Source organism: Cyanistes caeruleus, chromosome 6 (assembly GCF_971803275.1).
Source record: "Cyanistes caeruleus chromosome 6, bCyaCae1.hap1.1, whole genome shotgun sequence".
NCBI classification, from domain to species: Eukaryota; Metazoa; Chordata; class Aves; order Passeriformes; family Paridae; genus Cyanistes; species Cyanistes caeruleus.
Window position 1 is genome coordinate 5,981,649 of NC_141706.1, and position 19,621 is coordinate 6,001,269.

The 19,621-nt window shown below is 37.1% G+C and overlaps 1 protein-coding gene across 18 annotated transcripts in view; it reads left to right on the forward strand.

Moving 5' to 3' along the window:
• Positions 1-19,621, forward strand: part of IRAG1 (inositol 1,4,5-triphosphate receptor associated 1) — a 99,882-nt gene that overhangs the window by 41,691 nt on the left and 38,570 nt on the right. For all 18 annotated transcript variants that reach the window (XM_086894697.1, XM_086894686.1, XM_086894698.1 and 15 more), the window contains one exon: positions 7,502-7,622. The gene's annotated coding sequence lies outside the window, so the exon portion shown is untranslated. The remainder of the gene's footprint in view (positions 1-7,501; positions 7,623-19,621) is intronic.

Sequence of the window (19,621 nt, forward strand, 5' to 3'; positions counted from 1 at the left end):
TCCTGGAAAGTAGATTCTAAGGATTCTGAAAAGGAGAGAGAGATTTGTTATTTAGAGCAAGTGGACTTGTAATCTCAGGTTTTGATGGAGAGCTTCGGATCTAATAGCATCCCTGGATTTAATCCTCTAATCTAAGCAGGTAGATGTAATGGGTTTTTTGCTTTATATTTCTGTTCCTTTAGGTTAATTTCAGTGTGTCCATCATTAATTTCACAATCTCAAAAAACAAATTGAGAATTATATTTTACTTAGGAATTTCCAAATTTATTAAATATCTAAAAGACTGAAACAAAACCAACAGCAAAGGCCACACACCTCCTTTTCATAGCTGAAATGCTAGATTTCTAAAGTGCTAGAACTTTCACCTATCCTTAAAATATGAAAAAACCACAAAATCTTTAGGTATCACAAGTAATCAGGGACCTATAGCATTGTAGACATCTGTAGAGATCTGTGGTTTGGACAAGTAACGTCTGTAGAATATGATCCTTATGCTGACAGGGCTTGCAGGGGTGAAGCCTGCAAACCTGCCATCTAACATATGTCAAGTGAGTATGTAAACCTGGAAGTCTTTTCCCCAATTAAAGCATATTTTATGTTTTGCCATGATGCACATACATGCTTTAAAGTCACTGCTGTCCCCTAATTTATGTGTAAATATGCCTGGTGATTGTCCAAAGAGAGCTGCAATCTCATGGCTATAAAATATAGCCCACTGGATTAGTTACTGGAATTTCTGCTACCAGCAAAGGGCTTGAAAAGTTGATATGACAAACAGTGGTGGTGGGGAAAGCTTTTTATGTAGGAGCTGCACACTGTTTTCTTACCCACTTTAGTGTTTTGCATCCTGAAAATGAATGCATGACAGAAATTCTGGGCTGCTGGGGCAAGTACAATAATTGCTCTGGGGTAGAGACTTGCCTTCTGAGTAAAATTATTGCTGTTTATATAATTCTGCAGAATGTTTTGTAAGGCTGAAGTTATACATGGGGAATTTGGCTCTGAGCCTTTGCTTTTGAATTCGTCAGCAAAGTTTCCATTGACTTCAGTGTTGCCAGAGAAGGCACTTAGTGAGCACCACAAAGGTAAAGACTGTCTTGGTTAGGACAATCTGAGCAGGAGAAAGCAGGTCTATTTTCACCCATCTTATTTTGGACTTAAGTTGTACTAACAAATTACAAAATCTGTAAAATGATAGCTTTTTCTGAAATATTGGAAAAGAAAAATCCTCTATTTAATATTTAAATGTTCTTCCAGTTTCCCCAGTCTCTTTTAGAAGGTAGTAGAATATAGTAAGGTCTCATATATCAATTAATGTTTCCTGTTAGGACTTCCAGACTTGGGCTGAACTGTGCTGTAACTGCTGAACAGAAAAATTAAAATAAAACGTCTAGCCATAAGTTGAAGCAGAGCTTGTGGAAATAATTAGACAATGTATGAAAATTGTTTCCCAGTTTCAGCTGCTGAGCTTCCCATATTTTTCTTTATAAATAGCGAATGAAAAGTGCTGACCTCTGGGCTCATGAAAGCAAAATTTCATGATTGGGGCCTGACTGCAGTGGAGGGTGGAGTTTGTCCCAGGAGGAGGTGCTAAATCAATCTGTGTTCTGCACATCACCTCAGACTGGACCAGTCTTGGAAGCAAACCTATATATTGTGTCTTGTTCCCTTGTGCCAGCAGAGTGGTGCCCATCCACACTTCCCTGAGGGCTGTTGCAGTTAAGAACTTATTCCTATTCTTTGTTAGGTAAAATAATCAGCATTGCTCTAAAAGCTGGTTTTAGTAAGTACAGTAGTCAGTGGAGCAGACTGTTGAAACCCAAGCTCCCAAGAAGCTTAAGAACCTGAAGCAAGATTAGGAAGGCTTGAAAACTACTCAATGCACTAAGTAAAAATATCTGTATGGGACAGGGAGAAAGAATTTGTAGGATATATTCTAAAACCTCAACATGTAAAACTCAGTTTTTATCTTCATGTTGAGCTTTTGGGATCTGTTTGAAATCTCTTCTGCATAAAACACATCATTAAAATGTCCCTTCCAAAAGTCATATATTATGTGCTAATGGAATAGAGTCACTGGAGTATTAGCAACCTTGTACCTTTATAAGAAGCTCTTGATATTTCCTATTGTATTCATTTTTTTCAAGGCTTTGACATTTTCAGTTTAATAGATTTTCAGGGGTTTTTTTAGTAAAATAGCAGACATCAACCACCTCACTCTCTACAAAGCTGACATATAATTGTGACAGAAAGATGAATAATACCTAAAGATCCCAAAGGAAATGGTCCTGTTGCTATTTGGTATTTCCCTGTCTAGTAATGTGTTCAGAAATTACATTAAATACCAAGTGATTTTTACTGATCACTTTAGAAATTATGCTAAATTTGAGGACTCATAGGAAAAATACTGCACACAAGAAAAGTAGCCTGGGCTACAGTGGGAAGAATGTGGCCATTGTCCAGAGAGGTGATCCTGCCCCTCTACTCAGCCACACCTGGAGGGCTGTGTCCAGTTCTGGGTTCCTCAGGACAAGAGAGACAAGGAGCCACTGGAGAGGGTCCAGCAGAGACCACAAAGGGGATGAGGGGTCTGGGGCATCTCTCTAATGAGGAGAGGCTGGAGCTGGGCCTGGTTAGTTGAGAGAAAGCTGAGAGGGGATCTCATTAATGCTTATAAATATCTCAAAGGTGGGCTAAGAGGACGGTGCCAGAAACTTTTCAGTGGTGCCCAGGGGCAGGATGAGGAGCAATGGCCACAAACTAAAACACAGGAAGTTCCATCTCAACATGAGAAAAAACTTTACATTGAGGGTGTCAGAGCACTGGGACAGGCTGTCCGAAGAGATGGTGGAAGCTCTCCAGACACATTCAAAACCCACCTGAATGTGTTCCTGTGTCACTGCTCCAGGTGACTCTGCTTTGGCAGGGAGATTGGACTGGATGATCTCCAGAGGTCCCTCACAGCCCTAATTATTCTGTTATTATGAAAATGAGTTGTATTTCATTAAACCATCTAGCAAGTCAAACTCTCTTCTTGCGAATCACTGTTGCTGTTTGGAGCTGTGGAACTTTGCCATGTGCATGACCTATGGGTCTGTCTCGGTGGACTTTGGATCGCTCCTGAGAATCTGGCTCCACTTAATATGAGGACAATTTCCTTTTTTCTGTTGCTTAGCAGGCAAAGATCAGAGTTGGTGGACATTTTTCCCTTCAGAGCAGGACTTGGTGGGTTTCTTGTACAGCTTTTTACAAAATGGGCACAGACCCACCAAGTTTTGCATCTAATTTTGTTCTTAGGTAGTAGTTGGTGACAGGTTTTCTCAGAACAGTCTCTTAAACTCACAACAAAAGCCTTGCAACTCACAATGTATCTTACACTCATCTGTCAGCTTATATGATTCAGAAGTTGTGAAGCTGGGAGGTTTTTACTTCCTTTTGAAGGTGAGTACTGTACAATCATCCTGTGTACTTATCTTCTGAGCATCTGCTTGGAAAATAAAACAACGTGCCATTTTGACATCCAAGAAAGTGCTATAAAAAGTCTGTTGCTATGTTTAAATGCCTACACTCAGTTGCTATAGCAATAAAAATATCAAAAATGATGTACAAATTGCCACAGTGCATTACCAGCCCTTTCCTGGACAGGGAGCTTATGGGACTGACAATGTGACAGAGGTGCTCAGTGTGTTGAAAGCAGAGTTGCTGCATAGTTCCAGGTGCCCTGTGGTGTCACCCGAGAGCAAAATGTGTCCCAACTGTGTGAATCCCAAACTGGCTGGGTCAAACAGAGCAGTTGGGTCCCTACTGAATTTAGCTGCTTCTTCACGACTTGTATGTTGAATATTTGGACCAAGTTCCCATTTCTCTGCAAGACAGGCTGCTGAAAATGTTGACCTTTCTCTAAATTCCTTCAGTCCCATGATAGCAAGTGTGAGAATCAGCTTACAGACTGCATCAGCCCATGTAGATTTTTCTCTCTGTAACACCCCAGTGGTCAGTGTAAAATATCCTTGTTCCTGAGGCTGTTATGGGAACACTGCTATCCAAAAGAAAAGAAATTAAATAGTAGCTAATGGAATCTTTAGCATCTCTGTGGGGCTCAAAGCCTTGAACATTCAGTTGCTTCTCAAAGAGAGCAGGAAATGCAGCTTCCTTCATAAAACATAGCAAGCAGATGAAAGCATGTTATTCTGGCAACTGTAAGTTTGGTTATGGAATTGAATTGTTTCCTCAGACATTTCTATGCCTTGTTCTCTTGTCTCCTGAGGAATGTTAGAGGAAAGACTTGGAGAAATTGAAGCCTTGTTTGAAAGAAAAATACCTGTTTCTCTTTATTTCAGTTAGCTTGAGGAACCCTCAAGTTTCAAATGAGATTGGCTCAAACTGCAGAACAGTGTGCAGGCAAATTTGCATATGGTAATCCACAACAGTCTCATAATTGTTTCAAGTATCTTCTTTAACATACTCTTAGAAGTCCAGTTGAGAGGTCTGATATCAAGGATGTTTCAGTGGTAGAGACACATATTTTTAATTTTTGTTTCAGTTGTTATTTGTTGATTAATGCTCTTTATCAAGGGTGTTATAAATATGTAAATGAAGTGATTCTTAGAGGCAACTATGATACTCTGTAGTTTGAAGGCCTACTTAAATTCTGCCATACCTCTAAGCACATTTGGGTTTTTTTTATTTTTCAAAAAAGCTGGATAAACTACTGCCATGTACGTGGATCACCGTTTTTCTCAAAATAAGGGTTGCAATGTTGCATGCATAGTTGTACCCTGCTCATTTCTGCTAGCTTGTATTTGCAATCTCAGTACAGTATTTTTCTGTAACAAATCTTGATTCATTTATCTCTAGGATTTAATTGTAATGTTTCTATTTTGGTTTCAAGTGTTGAAAAATGTGACAATTTGTGGCTTTACAGCTGTACAAACTCCAGTGACTGTGGAAGCATGTGTCTTTCTCAACCTCTGTGGGGATTCTTTGTTTACTTTCCTACTCAACAGTTCCACATGGAGTACTGGACAGTTACCTGCATTTATCCTTAAACAAGAATGTCAACAGCACTGATTGTGGGTTTGGTTTGTGGTTTTTGCTTGGTTTTGTTTTTGGTTTTTGTTTTTTTTTCCCAGATCTAATAGGGGAGTCCAAATGTTAGATCCATAAATATTTATTGATACTTGTTTATTAAAGTCCTGTGTGATTAAAATTCCAAAGGTTATCGTTTTATGTCAAGCTTGGGAGGTGTTTCTGTGGCTGCACATTGTGTGCCTGTAAAACCAGCACATCTGCTCTTCATTTACAATATTGTAATTTTAATGTTGAGAATATGTGATCACATGAATGATTTACTTGGGGAAGGGGAGAAGACAACAGAGGAGATATGTGGAACTTAAAAACTGTGGCTTTTATTTTTCATGATGCTGTCAAATACTTGAAACAAACCTGGTTTCCCTTAGAACTGTGTCTATAGCACCCTCACCACAGTTGTTAGGACACCACTTTATTCTGTATTTCTAAGCTATTGTATATAGTCTCTGTTTCAGAGACTGTACATGTGAATTTGCATCTGCCATGGAAATACAAACTTCCTGATATCTGCCAGTTCCTGCATCAGCTTAGCTTGAAACTCATCAACAGCTTATGGCAGTGCAGGAGGAAGAGGGAGACTTGAACACACAACATTAGCTACATAAACTTCTTTCTAGAGAAAAAAGTATTACATGGCTATTGTTTAGAGACAAATTTTTCTTTATTTTGTCAAATAGCCTTCTTTAAGGTTAGCTACGCATTTATTCTTTCCAAAATCTATTTTTGGTGTTGTTTTCCTTGGACTACATCTTATGCTGTTACTCTGGTTTTCAGCCAACTATCTTTCCCCCTTCTTCTCTGCCCTCCCTTCATTCCCTCCCAGTACCCTTTGAACTTGTCCGACTTGTTGAATTTGGCAGGAGAGGATTGCAGAAGTATTACACTCTTACAAGTGAAAATCAGTGGTTTGGTAAGAAGGGACAGACCCAGCTTAGTGCTGCTAGGAGGAAAGGCTCCACTATGAGCTGAAATTATCACTGATTCTCTTTAATCTGCCAGCTGGCAACCTGGCATGTGTGAAGCTTAAAACCAGGCACAGCAAATGCTGTCTCTTGGCTCTCCAGACTGGTAGGAGACTAGGAGACATGTAAGCTTGCTATGAGGGAGATAAGACTCAAAATCATCAAAATAAAATATCCAAAGAACAGGTTTTGATAGCTCAGCTGCTTAGAAACAACCCATTTCTTAATGTAGGGAGACACAGGTCACTAAATGGTCTGTTTGTGCACTGCTATCTTTATTTTGGAAAAAAGTTCATAAATATCTGTGTAACAGATCGTGAAAGCTGCAGGCTGATAACTCCTGTGATTTCACACCAAGTTCTAATAGTTGGTGGCAGTCCATATGTTTGTCTACTTTCCAAAGTGGTGCAGAGCACTGTTAGTTTGTAACACACACCCTCATCTATTTTGCAGATTTTTCCATCCAGGCTGCAATGCCTAAAATGAAAGGATTTGAGGTTTCTGCACTCTTTGGGAACAGGCTATAGACTCTGCTCAGCCTGCTCTTTAGGCATGTCAGTCAGGTTCATGGGAATGTTGTTAGTGGACAGGTTCTTCCCATGGCAAGTAAATGTCAGCCATCCGGGTTCTAATTCAACTATTCTAATTAGACTTTCCTTATGCAACAGATGTTTTGAAGTTCAGCCAGGGAGAATAAAGTAATACCCAGAGACAGCAGCCTTTATCTGCTTTCTGGTCATTTAGAGAAGGCAGCTGGGGCTCAGAAATCTGTTCCCTGAAAATTTCCTTGCCTCTGAAGTGGCTTCTCCTCCATTTATGTCCTTTTGTGTATGTTCAAGGTCACCAGACAAAGCTCTAAGGCTGATGAAACTCTAGGAGTTCCACATCATGAATGCTGCTTACTGGATCTCACTACTTTATGTGCCCTTTATGTCACCCATCATAGGTTTAGGGCTTTGCTTAGTTTTTTAATATATAGCAAAATACTGCTGTCTTTCTCTGAAGATTTGGAGTTTGCAGATATTTGGTTTATGGATGAGGAGTATTTTTGTTCTCCTTTTTTTAAAATAACATTGGGAAAACCAGCAGCACTAAACAGATGCTCCCAAAATAAGATCTTGTGATCCTGTTAAAGAACTCCCCTTCTGTCTTCCTTCAGCTCACTTCAGTAGTTTCTAGAGATCCTTTTTGTCAAAGTAAACTCCAGTAAAAAATGGTAGAATGAGATCTCATTTGCTCTAAAGCAAACCGACTGCACACTTTGTTTCTGTTACTCACTGGTTTGTTATTCTGTGATTATTTGAAAGAAATTAACCTGTGGTAACATCCTGTTTTCTTTCTTTGGCTCATCATCTGTTTGGAAGGAGTTGTTCATTTTGCTTGAACAAACAAAAAAATCCCACCCTATTCTATCTAGAATTAAATTTGTTTCTTTATGTTTAAAACAGGAAGCTCCTGCCTACAGCATTCCAGCCATCAGCCTGCTGAATATTCATTATCCTTTCTTCACCTGTGCTGCAAGGCACTATGCTCACCATGAGAATTCCAGACCTTGAGTTCCTCTGATAGGTAATAAGCTTTCTGCTTGCATTTTACATTTTACTTCTGTTATTTGAAACAGTTGGGCTAATTTCTCATTTGTGGGTCTCATCCAGTGCAGTGAGTTAGGAGCCCTATACACAGGAGAGTTGCATGTCAGTTGTTATTCTGACAATTTTTAGCAGATTTCAGTCTTTTTTCTTAATTAACATATATTTTGATAATTTGCTCGTTTTTAAAATAAATGTTATTTTATAAAAAAATTTAATTAAACTGTTCAGTAAAAGTTATGGATGGGATCATAGGCATATGAAAACCTAAAAAAATATTTGTAGAAGATAAAAAATATTGTTGGATTGCCTAACTAGTATCTAAAAAGCTATATATTTTTCCATAACTATCAAACATCATTCCACTGAACTGAATGCTCCACCTAGATGGATGTTTATAAAGCTCAGGATGTACCTTTGCATTCTTGGTGACTGGAAGTGCAGTGTGCTTCGGGTATGTGACAAAAGTGGGATTTAGTTTAGCAGTGCAAGAAATGAGGCAACTTCTTTTAGATAACACAATGAGTTTTACTGCAGTGAATTTAATCATTGGACTTTGCCTGAAGCAGGATTTATTCCACAGTACCAACATCTGATAAACAGTTCAGGTGAAGAAACAAGACCAGTGGCCAATTTCAATTTAGTGCATTTTTGATAATTTCTTCTTCACAGTAATGGGTCTTTGCTCTATTGGCAAGTGTTTATTGGAAAGTGATGAAGAATTACATTCACAGTATTTTGAATGCTCTGAGGTTCTTAAAATGAAAAAAAACCCAAACAAAAACCAAACAAGCGAAAACCCCAATCTTTCCCAAAATATTTGTAGGACACAGCGAAAGATGTGTCGTTATACAGTGAAGAACCAGATCCCTTGAGGGGGTCAGAGCTGAACTGTTGTATCCCTCACTTTCTTAAGCTTATGGTTCCATTATTTTCTGCTGCATTTGTGCTATGAAATAATGTTTTAAATGGGTAAAATTTAATGTTCTAGTCAGTTAATAAGATTAAATAATGTACTAGTGCAAAGCATATTCAGCATGTTTCCAATATTCAGACCTTCCTCAGGAATATTAACCCATCACAATAAAAGCTGCAGCTGGACATTTTGTGAGAGTAAAGTGAACAAGTAACTACTGCCTGTCTTTGCAGATTAACCTGACTAGAACAATTGTGTGACTTACTAATGCCTGACTTTTGAGTTGGTACAGTTGAAGAAATACAAATGAAGACAGAGTATGAACCTAATGAGTGAACTAAATAAAATTCCATTACTCCACCCTGCTTCAAAAAATGAAGAAAATTAAATTTTTAATGCCAAAAACACTGATATAATGTCACTAGTAACTCTATAGCTGAATATTCATGAAGCTCTGCAGTATGTTCACTTAAGTTACTGATTGTGATCCAAACAAGCTGTGTGGTTCAAATTTGCTTTTTGCTTCACCTCAGCTCAAAAGCACGCTTAACACATATTTAGAATTGAAGTGGATTTTTTCTGTGTATGATAGAAAAGTGAGGTGCCATTCACCCAGGCTGGCAAATAAATTGTTATGGAAAGTACTGTAGTTACCCTGTTTGTTTATATTCTAGATTTCATTGTTTCTTCAGAAAATAATTTCTGATTTAACTAGATAATGAGAATTTTAGAAAAAAATCATAGCTGGCTCTAACTTTAACAAAAACACATAAATGACATGTTCACTTAGTAACTTTATCCTCTTTGTTCTGAAAAAATATACTTTTTTTTGTTTTCAACAAGGTTAAAAACATAACACTTGGAGGAAAAACTTAGAAAATTAATTTGTAGGTTGTCTTTAAGTGCCATGGAAATTCAAATAAACATTGTTCTAACTAAGAAAAATTAACAACAAAAAAGTGTGTTAGAAAAAAATATTTATATGCCTTAGAAACATTTTCAACACAATCAGACATCATCTTATTTGCACAGATCAAACAGTACCATTGATATTAATTTATGTTAAATAGATTTAAATTATTTTTTTCATATGTATGGACATATATTTTATTTATTAAACTATCTTGGCAATTGTTACTTGTTTGTAGTCAGCTTTTGGGTGTAAAGAAGAAATGAAGGGAAGATGTGAAAAAAGATGAGTGAAACATACATTAAATGTTTCTAGAAAACCTAGAAACTCTAGTTCTAAGTTCTAGCTTTCTATTTCTCTCATTTCTTTTCATCTGCAAGAAAAAATATTGGGAAGATGATTTCCTAATTACTGCAGCCTAGGATTTGGATAGAAGAGAACATTAATATAGTGAATTAAGATTTTAATTCTTAAGAATTTAATTTCTTAGGCAATATAATTGAGAATTAAGAGAAGGATAGAAGCTGTCTCTCTTTAGCTTACTATTCCTTCCACTGCCCCAAGCAAATTTTTTGGAAGGTAATCTGAAGCAAGTCACTTCAGGAAAAACATTATATAAAAAAACATTCATTGTAACCTAATGAAGTTTGTCTCCCTGGCCTTCCCTGCAGTCATCTGAGAAGTGAAAGGTTCCTGCAGAATGCAATTCAGAGAGCCTAAATTAAATTCCTGATTTTAGGACAGGAACTTAAATTGATTCAAAAGCAAACAAAAAACCTAAACCAAAGTAACAGAAAACTTCAGGAGACAAATGGCCTTAGGCTAAAGTGAGTCCTCATGAAAAGTTCCCTTTGTACATATTCTCATGCTTCTCAGTCTGTTGAAGGCAAGTGGTATTCTTGATGACATAGTATTGAAATGATGGACAGAATGAAATGGGTCTAGGCTCTTCTTCTTGTCTTGATCCTTCTCCACAGAGAACATCAACTTTGGTGTTACTGGTTTTGGTAGGAACACTTGAAAGAGATCTTAGATCAGCATTTAGCAACTGTGTCCAGCCATATCCAAACTGATGAATGTTTGAATGAAAACAGCAATTTCAGTCAACAAGTAAAAGCAGCTATCTGCATTGTCTGTGAGACAACAATTGCTTCCTCAGCTTATCAAGTTTTGATTTCTTTAGATCAATTCTAATAACTATAATAGGATTAATGCAAAGGTGGTATTCAGTTTAATTGAATTGATAAAGAGACACAAGCAAACTAGATAAAGTTTCATAATGGTTATCGAATCTCAATGCCTTAGGCAAAACTGAGCTTGAGATCTTCAAAGGGAAGAGGGATGCTGAGGTGAAAATTTGGCTTTTGGGTGTTGGAAGAACTGTTTGTCATGTTCCTTTACTTGCCTGTACTCCCAGGATTCGATATTGGGAAGCTTTCCCTGCTTAGTCCTGTTCTGCAAGGCATACAATGGGAGGACAAGGTATGACCTGCCAAGGTTAAAGGCATAATTGTGGTGAAGCAAAACAGCATAAGGAAAACTTGCAGGTTTAGAGGCAAACAAAATGTACAGTTTGTCTCTTCAAAGTAGAGAGTGGAAGCTTTGATTGGAAGCTTGTCTCTTTCTGTAGTGAGTAGAAGCTTTGATTGTGCTTTGTGGAAAAGAGAGTAGGTTTCTTAAAAAATTTGCTAGACAAGAATGAAAAGTAGTTTGTTTTGATCTTGTGCATCTGTGATGGAGAATCTAGCCATAGTGAATGAAAACTTGTAATGATATATATTATCTCTTTGTTGTTAAGGCAACCTCATTGTGGGATTTCTGTTAGAGATTGAGTTCACTAGGTACACACAGGAAATAATACAGTGTGAAATAACTTTTAGAGTTGTGAAGTCATGTGGCCTTTTTCAAGGTTTTAATATCTCAGGGTGGGAGGTCACCCATTGTATCTTAGACCAAGCTTATATTTTTGTTTTTTACATTTCTTTGCCTACTAAAACTTGATGTTCATACTGGCTAAACTAGTAATAAATATTAGGGGAAGAGAAGAGATATTCCAAGCTGCTGTACCAGAAAATGGTTTTATTCCCACTGCTGTATATTCTGTAAGAGAAAACCAGTGGGAGTGCAAGAGCATCTTAAGACATTTCCCCAATTTGTTTATTATTATTCTCATGTTTTTTCTGACTCAGTCACATGTGACACTTTAGGACCAGGAGTGTAGGCAGCACCATACAACTGAATATATGTGACAGGGAGAGGTGTCTTCTCAAAATACGAAAGATACATTTTAGCAGTGGGAACAATCATTCACTGGAACAACCTGCTCAGGGATGTGGTAGTGTCCCCACTGCTGGAGGTTTTCAACATCCAGTTAGAGAGGATGCTGAATAATCTCATCCAGGCTCCCTTTCCCACAAAGGGTTGGGCAGATCAATCTTTCAAAGTCCCTTCCAACCTGGGCTGTTCTGGGATTCAGTGATAATAAATAGGAAAAAGATGAAGAACAACAACAATACTTTGTAATTGAGAGCTGTGTAAACCTTCGTGCCAGTCTCGGCTTCTCGATTTTCTGGAAGTTTCTATATTGATTTGCACCTTTGTACTTTGCACTTGATTTGTGTCTTCTGTTAAAAGGTATTGAAGACAAATGGGATTTTCTTCACAGGCCCATGAAATTGGGAATGTCCTTTAGTGTGTGCAAGCAAATGTGCCTGTGTGTCTAAGACTGCAAAGTTTGAAAAGTGCTAGTTTACTGTCATTTCTCCTGTGAAATTCAATTCTTTCTCTATGATGCATCTTAAAGAACTGAAAACACTTTCAGTGACCTGCCACCTAAATAGCCTCTTACAAACATTTGAAGATTGCTCATCTGCAAGAATCTAAAACGTGACAAAGCATGGAGGTGCCTGACATTCTTCAGACTGAGATATGTTTACTTCTTCATGGAAGCTGCTTAGGAATCCAGCACAGTATCATCCTGGATCTTAGTCCTGGCTGTGGTCCTAGCATGTACTGTTTGTATTAACTAGAAGAATGTAAGAAAAAGTCCTTTTCTCCTGTTGCTTTCTTCTGCCTGTTGTTCTGTCCATCCATTTCTTCAGCATTGCCAATTACTCATGATGGACAAAAAGGAATTTTTCCTTTGTTTTCTTTCTCACAATCAGTTTCTTTCAGAAATTGAAGCTGCTTCCACCAGAGAACATAAGGGCTGCATATCCAAGTGTTGCAAACCATTTATCTGATCCTACATAAGGATCATGTTCATGCTACTCCAGAAGCCAAACTCTTCTTTAACACTCACTGTTCTCAACCATCTGCAGCCCGGGCCTTTCCAGGCCCAGGGGCTGTATAGAATTACTACTGTACCTCTCCTCTAAATGCATCTGATCTCTCTTTGAACTGACTTAGGTGCTCCAATTATTTGACAGCTTCCTGTGGTAACAAATTCAATAAGTTAAGTGTATACTGTTGTGAAGGAACTTTTCTACTCAAATAGTTGCCTGTTAACTGCTTTTGGCAACCTTATCCACATGACTTGTGAGGAATTGAAAGCAAATAATTAATGGGCAACCTTGTTCAGTCTCTTCATCACTTTCTAACCTGTTTCTATCCAGAAGTGTCTTTTTGTATGGAAACCGTTTGTAATTACTGACCAGTCTTTCTTCTATGAACCATTTATTTTTAAGTTGTTGGGGGTTTGTTATTCTTTTTGGGAGTGTGTGTACTTGTTTTGTTTGTTTTTTTGAGATGTGACTAGACCTGTTTTAAAGATTTGGTCTTATAGTCTGTGCTGTTTCCAGATCTTTCCTATTAATTCTTAACATTTTTGCCTTTTTGGCTGCTGCTGAGTGTTGTTTTCAGAGCAGTATTCAAAATTACTCTGATCTCTTTCCTGACTTGTAAAATGTAATGATGGGCTCTTATTTAACTGTGTTTTATATTTGTTTTTTTCTCATGTCCATCAATTTGCCTTTTCCACCTGACATTTTATTATTCAGGTGCTCAGTATTGCATAAATTACCTGGCTGTCTTTAGATCTGATTTTCCCATCTCATCTTTAATCGTCTGTACAGACTCACTTTTCCAGATTCTTCAGGACTATGTTGAACACCTCAGTATCCATAGAAGTGTAGTGTTTGCAGCACACAGAACACCTTCTGTCCTTTATTTTCTTCCTTGAGTTACAGGACTTATTTCTCTTTTCTCCTGTGGGAGCAGTTTCCTTAAGATGCTTGATAGAAAATTTTGTCAAAACCTCTCCTTGAAAAATACATGTTGCCTGTATTAAAATACTTATTGATTCTGTGAAGGATTTTAATGAAATAGCAAAGTTTAGACTGCTAAACAGTCCTGTATTAATTTATCATTTTTTAATCATAAAATACTACATTAATTTCTTATCTAGGACAGTTATTGTCTGAAAGTTAGTAACTAGGATGAAAGTCTTAAGTGGTAATAAAATTACAAAGCAATCAGTCCTCAAATCACAAGTTTGTTTTGTTTGGGCAGGATAATAAAGCAGCTCAAAGTCAACATCAAAATATTGAAGGAGGTGTTTGGAAAGAATGAGCATCCTTCACTGTGTGCCTTTATCTCAGTCTCTTTAAGGCTTTTAGTTTGCCTTCCATTACCTCAGGTAGATGATGCACAACTTTTTTTGTCTTGGCATTTGCCAGAATGTTGTCCAGAGGCACTCTAAAACCCCAAGACTTTGGTTAACAATAAAAGTTTTGAAGCATTGGTATTTCAGCACTTCTATTAAAGATTAGTCTTATCTATATCTTATCTATATAGATATAGATAATATTTGTAGTATTGTTAAAATTACAATGAGTTTCTATATCTTCTTTTAAGAAATGGTTTCTAAATCCTTTACCTGGTTTTATATTTTTTATTTCATAATGTATTAGAATTACTGAATCTTTTCCATTCCATAAATCTTTACCACTGTTTTAAGCTTAAAATAATAAGTTCCATTACTTTAATGCAACCTTGTTTACTTTATTTGACATAAAGAAAGAAAAGAAAGTTCAGGTAATAAATCTTAATGTATGTGACTACATACTTATTGTATACAAATTGTTTATAAATAGGCAAATGCAGAATGCCATTTTGACTCATCATATATAAAGTTATAAAATTAGCATAATGAGATACACATCACAATTTCTTAAGAGTGAGGACAAGAGCAATACTTAGTTCTAGCATAGCTTATAAAGTGCAGTGAAACAGGATAAATGAACATGAATTTGGGCCAGTTTAGCTCAGTATCAAGATATGATTGCTGCTCCTTTCCCACTTTGTCTCCTTGCTCCTCTCCCAGGAAATATCAAACTGTCAGCAGCTGAAATGGAACAAGGGGTGTTGTACCAACTCAGTCATTTGCACCAGAGCTGAACTGCTGCTTGTGAACTGAGGGACTGAAATGCAATACCATGCCTTACTCACTGCTCTTACTGCAGACATGGAGTGCCCTGAAAAAACCAGACAATTGCAGTAGGTCTGATATTTCTGTGGCAAATCATGACCCATGGTATGTCCTGGAGCTTTTTTAAAGCCTCATAGAATATGAGTAACTCTGTTCCTCTTATGCCTTTCTCACATCCCTTATTTTCATTGTAGATTTTGAGGTAAAAATGTCAAAAGTAGTATGTGAAATGTAGCCTCCAAAGCGTAGAATTCTCTTTCCCTGCAGAAGTAGTTCTCTGGTTTAAGCTTATCTCTTTCCTAGGGCCTCCTTGTGCACAACACTGATAAAACCATACCAAATGAGTGTGGGGTTTTTTTGGATGTTGATGAGATGAGATTGTGCATAAAGCTGGTACATTGCTTTTTGGATCGGCTCCTGGATATAATCAGGAATGGAATGGTGTTGGCTAAATAATTTTATCAGGGAAAGATTTTGAAAAAGGACATGAGGAACATTCTGCTGCATTTGGCTAGTGCTATTCTAGAAGAGCAGAGCTGTTGTTTTCCTCAAAGCTTTTTTTCTGAACTGTCTAATTACCCAGGAAAATGTAGGGTTTTGGTACACTATGTGCCAGTCAATGCATAAAAATTCCTTTCTTGTCCTGATAGCTTTGATTTTTATCAACAACTTTCCTAGTACTAGGTTTTGAAAAACAATAATTGAACATGGCAGAAATAAGGTTAGCAAACCATGTGTTCTCAGAGTGTTATATCTGGTATCCCTCTAAAAGAAAATGAGAATATATTTTTCTTACCATGCTTTCTAGAAGAAGCAAGCCAATAAGGATAATTTCCCAATTAGAGTGCAAATTATAAAGATCCTGAATCTAGAATTTTAACAAGCAGCCAAAATAGAGCTCATTTTCTTCCTGCTGAGAAGAGTTTAAAAGTAAGAGGAATTATGTACTTCATTCGCTTAAATCATCAAAGGTTATCTTTGATGTTGCACATTTGGAAATACTGACTTCATTCTGGTCGATATGCAGAATACATCAGTGTTTCCTTAAAGTAAGGAAATTACAAGTCGATGGCTAAATTCTCCTTCAGGTCCTCAGTATTAATACCTGAAAGACAAATAGAATGGTTGAGGTGCTTTTGAAGTGGATGGTGTAAGAACATTTACTTCTTTACTTTTAAGGACACCTGAAAAATAAAAGGTTGAATTGTTCCTTTTTAGCTTTTTATCATTACCATATGCTCCCAATCCTGAGATTCTGTGGGTAGAGACTTTGTATGATGTAGTGGAAAGGCAGCTCTGGAGTTAGTTTGGGTTTGTTTTGGGTTTTTTTTTGGTACTAGCAATAATCCCTTGTCTCTCATTTTGGATTCCGATGGCATGCAGAACTTCGAGAACACAGGAAATGGGGACTTGCTTTTCTTTTCTCATAAACAACTGCTTGCTTTCATTTTCAGACCATCCTTTCTGCAAGTCAGCAAATCTGTTCTTTCTGAAGTGATGAAGCAGTATGCTTTCTCCCTTTTCCTCACATAAAAATAAAGAGCTCAGGTTGAATTTTCCTGAAGCTACCACATCTGTATTTTAACTAAGGATAAGAAAGGGCAAATCATCTGCCCTGTAATTTTGGTCATGGATTCTTGATTGCAGCCACTGGGAAAAGTCTCATTCTGGTCACATATTGTTCAGGCCAAGTAATTGATTTGGGGATCTAAGAGCAGGAGAGAGAACCATGACTCTTCTCAAATCAGAGATGCAGTCAGAAATTACGTGAGAGAGGCTTGCAAGTGCTACCTGAGATTGTCTCCCCCTTGGGATACTGATATTTTCAAACTAGGAACAGTAGGCAGAGCATTGCCTTTCAGTAATCAGACAAAGCATCTGTGTAGTCAGTCAGTTGTAATGGTGATATGATGCACTGCTCTACTAAAAGTTTCAGTCAGAAGTCAGCTGCCCTCAGTCTTTTGATTTCAAGGCTTTGTTTGCATTGGGAGTTTGGAACACGCATGGATTCATATTGGAAATCTGAGCAAAGTATGAAAAGCTGCTGTGTGGGCTGCTTGCAAAAGGGTTAATCTCACTGATTTCACCAAATGTTATTTATGACTGAAGTTTAGCTCAGTGCTGTGGTTGTGTTATAAAATAACCTTTTAAAGAATGCAAATTAATATTCTACTGTGAGAGATATAAGAACAGCCATGTCATGAGCACGCCTGATGAAACAGTCTCTGTGCTAACATCTTGTTTATGATGTGTGCATTTTGGAGTATTTATTTCATCTCTGATGATGTCTTAATTACTGCATCATCCTGTCTAATGCAACACCTTCTCAGCCCCCAAATTATTAAATCAAATATACTTTTTTGGTTTCACCTTGAAATTCATAACTGCCTCAATTAGCCCAATTAGCAAAAGAGGGACTGAGGAATTTATTGCGGATTCTGCATGTGCCTCATTGGAGGGTCATCTAATCCAATTCATTGCTAACTTGGCCAGTAAAATATACACAGAATATCTTTGCTAAATGCACCAATAACAAGGTGATCTTTCTGTCTCTGAATATTGTGGGTCTTAGCTTTTAAATACCAGTTTAAAAAAAAAAAATCAAGATCAGGCTTCATCCAAGCCACTGAAAGTCTTCCTTTACATAGTACATAAGTTGAATTGTGCTGTAAATATGCTGCCTCTTCCTATCACAACTTCTAAAAATTAAATTTAAATGAAAAACTACATCAGTTTGGGAATGCTTACTGGAAGAACTTCATAGTGTGAAAATGACACTGTGTCATCTGAAAGGTTCTTGTCAGGGTATTTATAATGTCCCAGAAGCATACAGTCAGTAGCAAGGAATAACACAGCACACAGAAATCTGCAGATGATTCAGCAATATGGGCAAAAGATCTACAAAGTGTGTTTAGAGAATCTTGTATTGCATTAACAGATCTTTTGAGAAAGAAAGAGCTTTTGGCTCCAGTTTTGCATTGACATCACACCTGTATGAGACACTTCATCCCTCACCCCACCTCTTTTAAGAATACTAAATTAAACAATCATCCTTTGCATTAATAATCTATTATTATTGTTGCTGCTGCTTCTCTTGTTGTTATACCTGTTTTTAGAGATAGATATTGATAAGAGAAATTAGTGTGGCAGCTGTCTTCAAACCTGGGTCTGTTTCTAGGAAAAAAAGATTAAAAGGTGGCATTACAAACTGCTTTTTCACACTTCTGTATTGTATGCTGGCAGGAAGGAAGAGGTGATATGATGAGCTTTGCTTTTTCACACACAGCTAGGCCTGCACATTTAATGTGTACTCTAGGAATAAAATTGGACTGTTTCTAGCAAAAGCAAAAATTATTGTAACCTACTATACAGTATCCCTAGATCCAAGTTGGGACATTGCAACCTGGATGAGCTACCAGGTCTGTAGAAAAAAAGTAAGCAGTCAAAATCCACACAATGGCTGTTTGTTTGAATAAGTTGATAGTGAAGATAATCCTATTCTAGTGTACAGCAATATTTGAAAAAACATTCATAATTCTTTTCTCATAAAAAGGAAGTGAAACATGTTCATGTTCTCTTGGCATGTGTTCATTTTTGCAATGCAAAATTAGGTGTCCATCTATCACTAAACAAATGTCAATCTGATTGTGTCCAGGAAACACAAAATGGGAATTAAATGCTTGTTTTCAAACTGTGCCCTCTGGGATTACCTGTTGTGATTGGGAAAGAAAGAATTTAGTTTAATTTCTTCATTTGGAAAATTTTTTGCTTGACTAGCAACAAGACTCCAGGGTCACTAAGCAATAGTGTTCTGCCCTAATTGCCTTCAACTTATTCATGTTTCTAAGTCAGGCCTTTGGTAGTATTTTTTTCTAAATTATGCAAAGTTGATATCCTGCTGCCCTGCAAAGCAGAATAATTTATAGAATGTTTCTATGTAGGAATTGCTTTCAAAAATTTTACTTCATGTAGAAACCTTAAGGTCTTTCTTAAAAAAGCATGAATTTACACCATTTTTTTTATTTTTATGAATTTACATTCATGAAAGGATGAATTTACACTGATTTTTTTTCCCCCAATCTTATCTGTCTCCCCTCCACACAAATGTATTTGTTCTCTTTTTACTAAGGATATAGTCAAATGGCAATTTGAGAAAATATCATCTCAAGCTCCCAACTGCCTACACCATAGACAAAAATAAACGTGTAACTAGAATGTGATGTATAATACATGCAGTCCAGAGAGCAGAAACATATCTGGGTTTCTCCAAATCTGTGAGAAGGAGTAGAAGAAAGAAACCCAAGTGACTTTGTGTAACTGAGTACATGACACTCATTTAGGCAAAAAGTACATTGGGTGGTATTATTATCTCCTGGTGTTCTGAATTGTACAATTTGGGAGATTTGTCAGTGCACAGGTCCTGCATCAGAGGGTCCTTCAGCCCTACACAACAACACTGGCACTGCCTCCTAAACAAATTTTCTTTCAAACAGTAAGTTATCTAGGAGGAGGAAGAGAGCAACATTTTTTACTCATGTATCATTTAAAATTTTTTTTAATTTTTTTTTTTTTAGTTTTACCCTATTTTAAGATTGATACCTTTATGTTGTAACAGACTTTCTCCAGGTACTTCCTAGCTCTGGGTTTGTTTTGAACTGCCCTCTTGAATGACACTAAGTGTACTGTTCTCCCACTCTTATCTTCACACCTTCTTATATGCTGTTC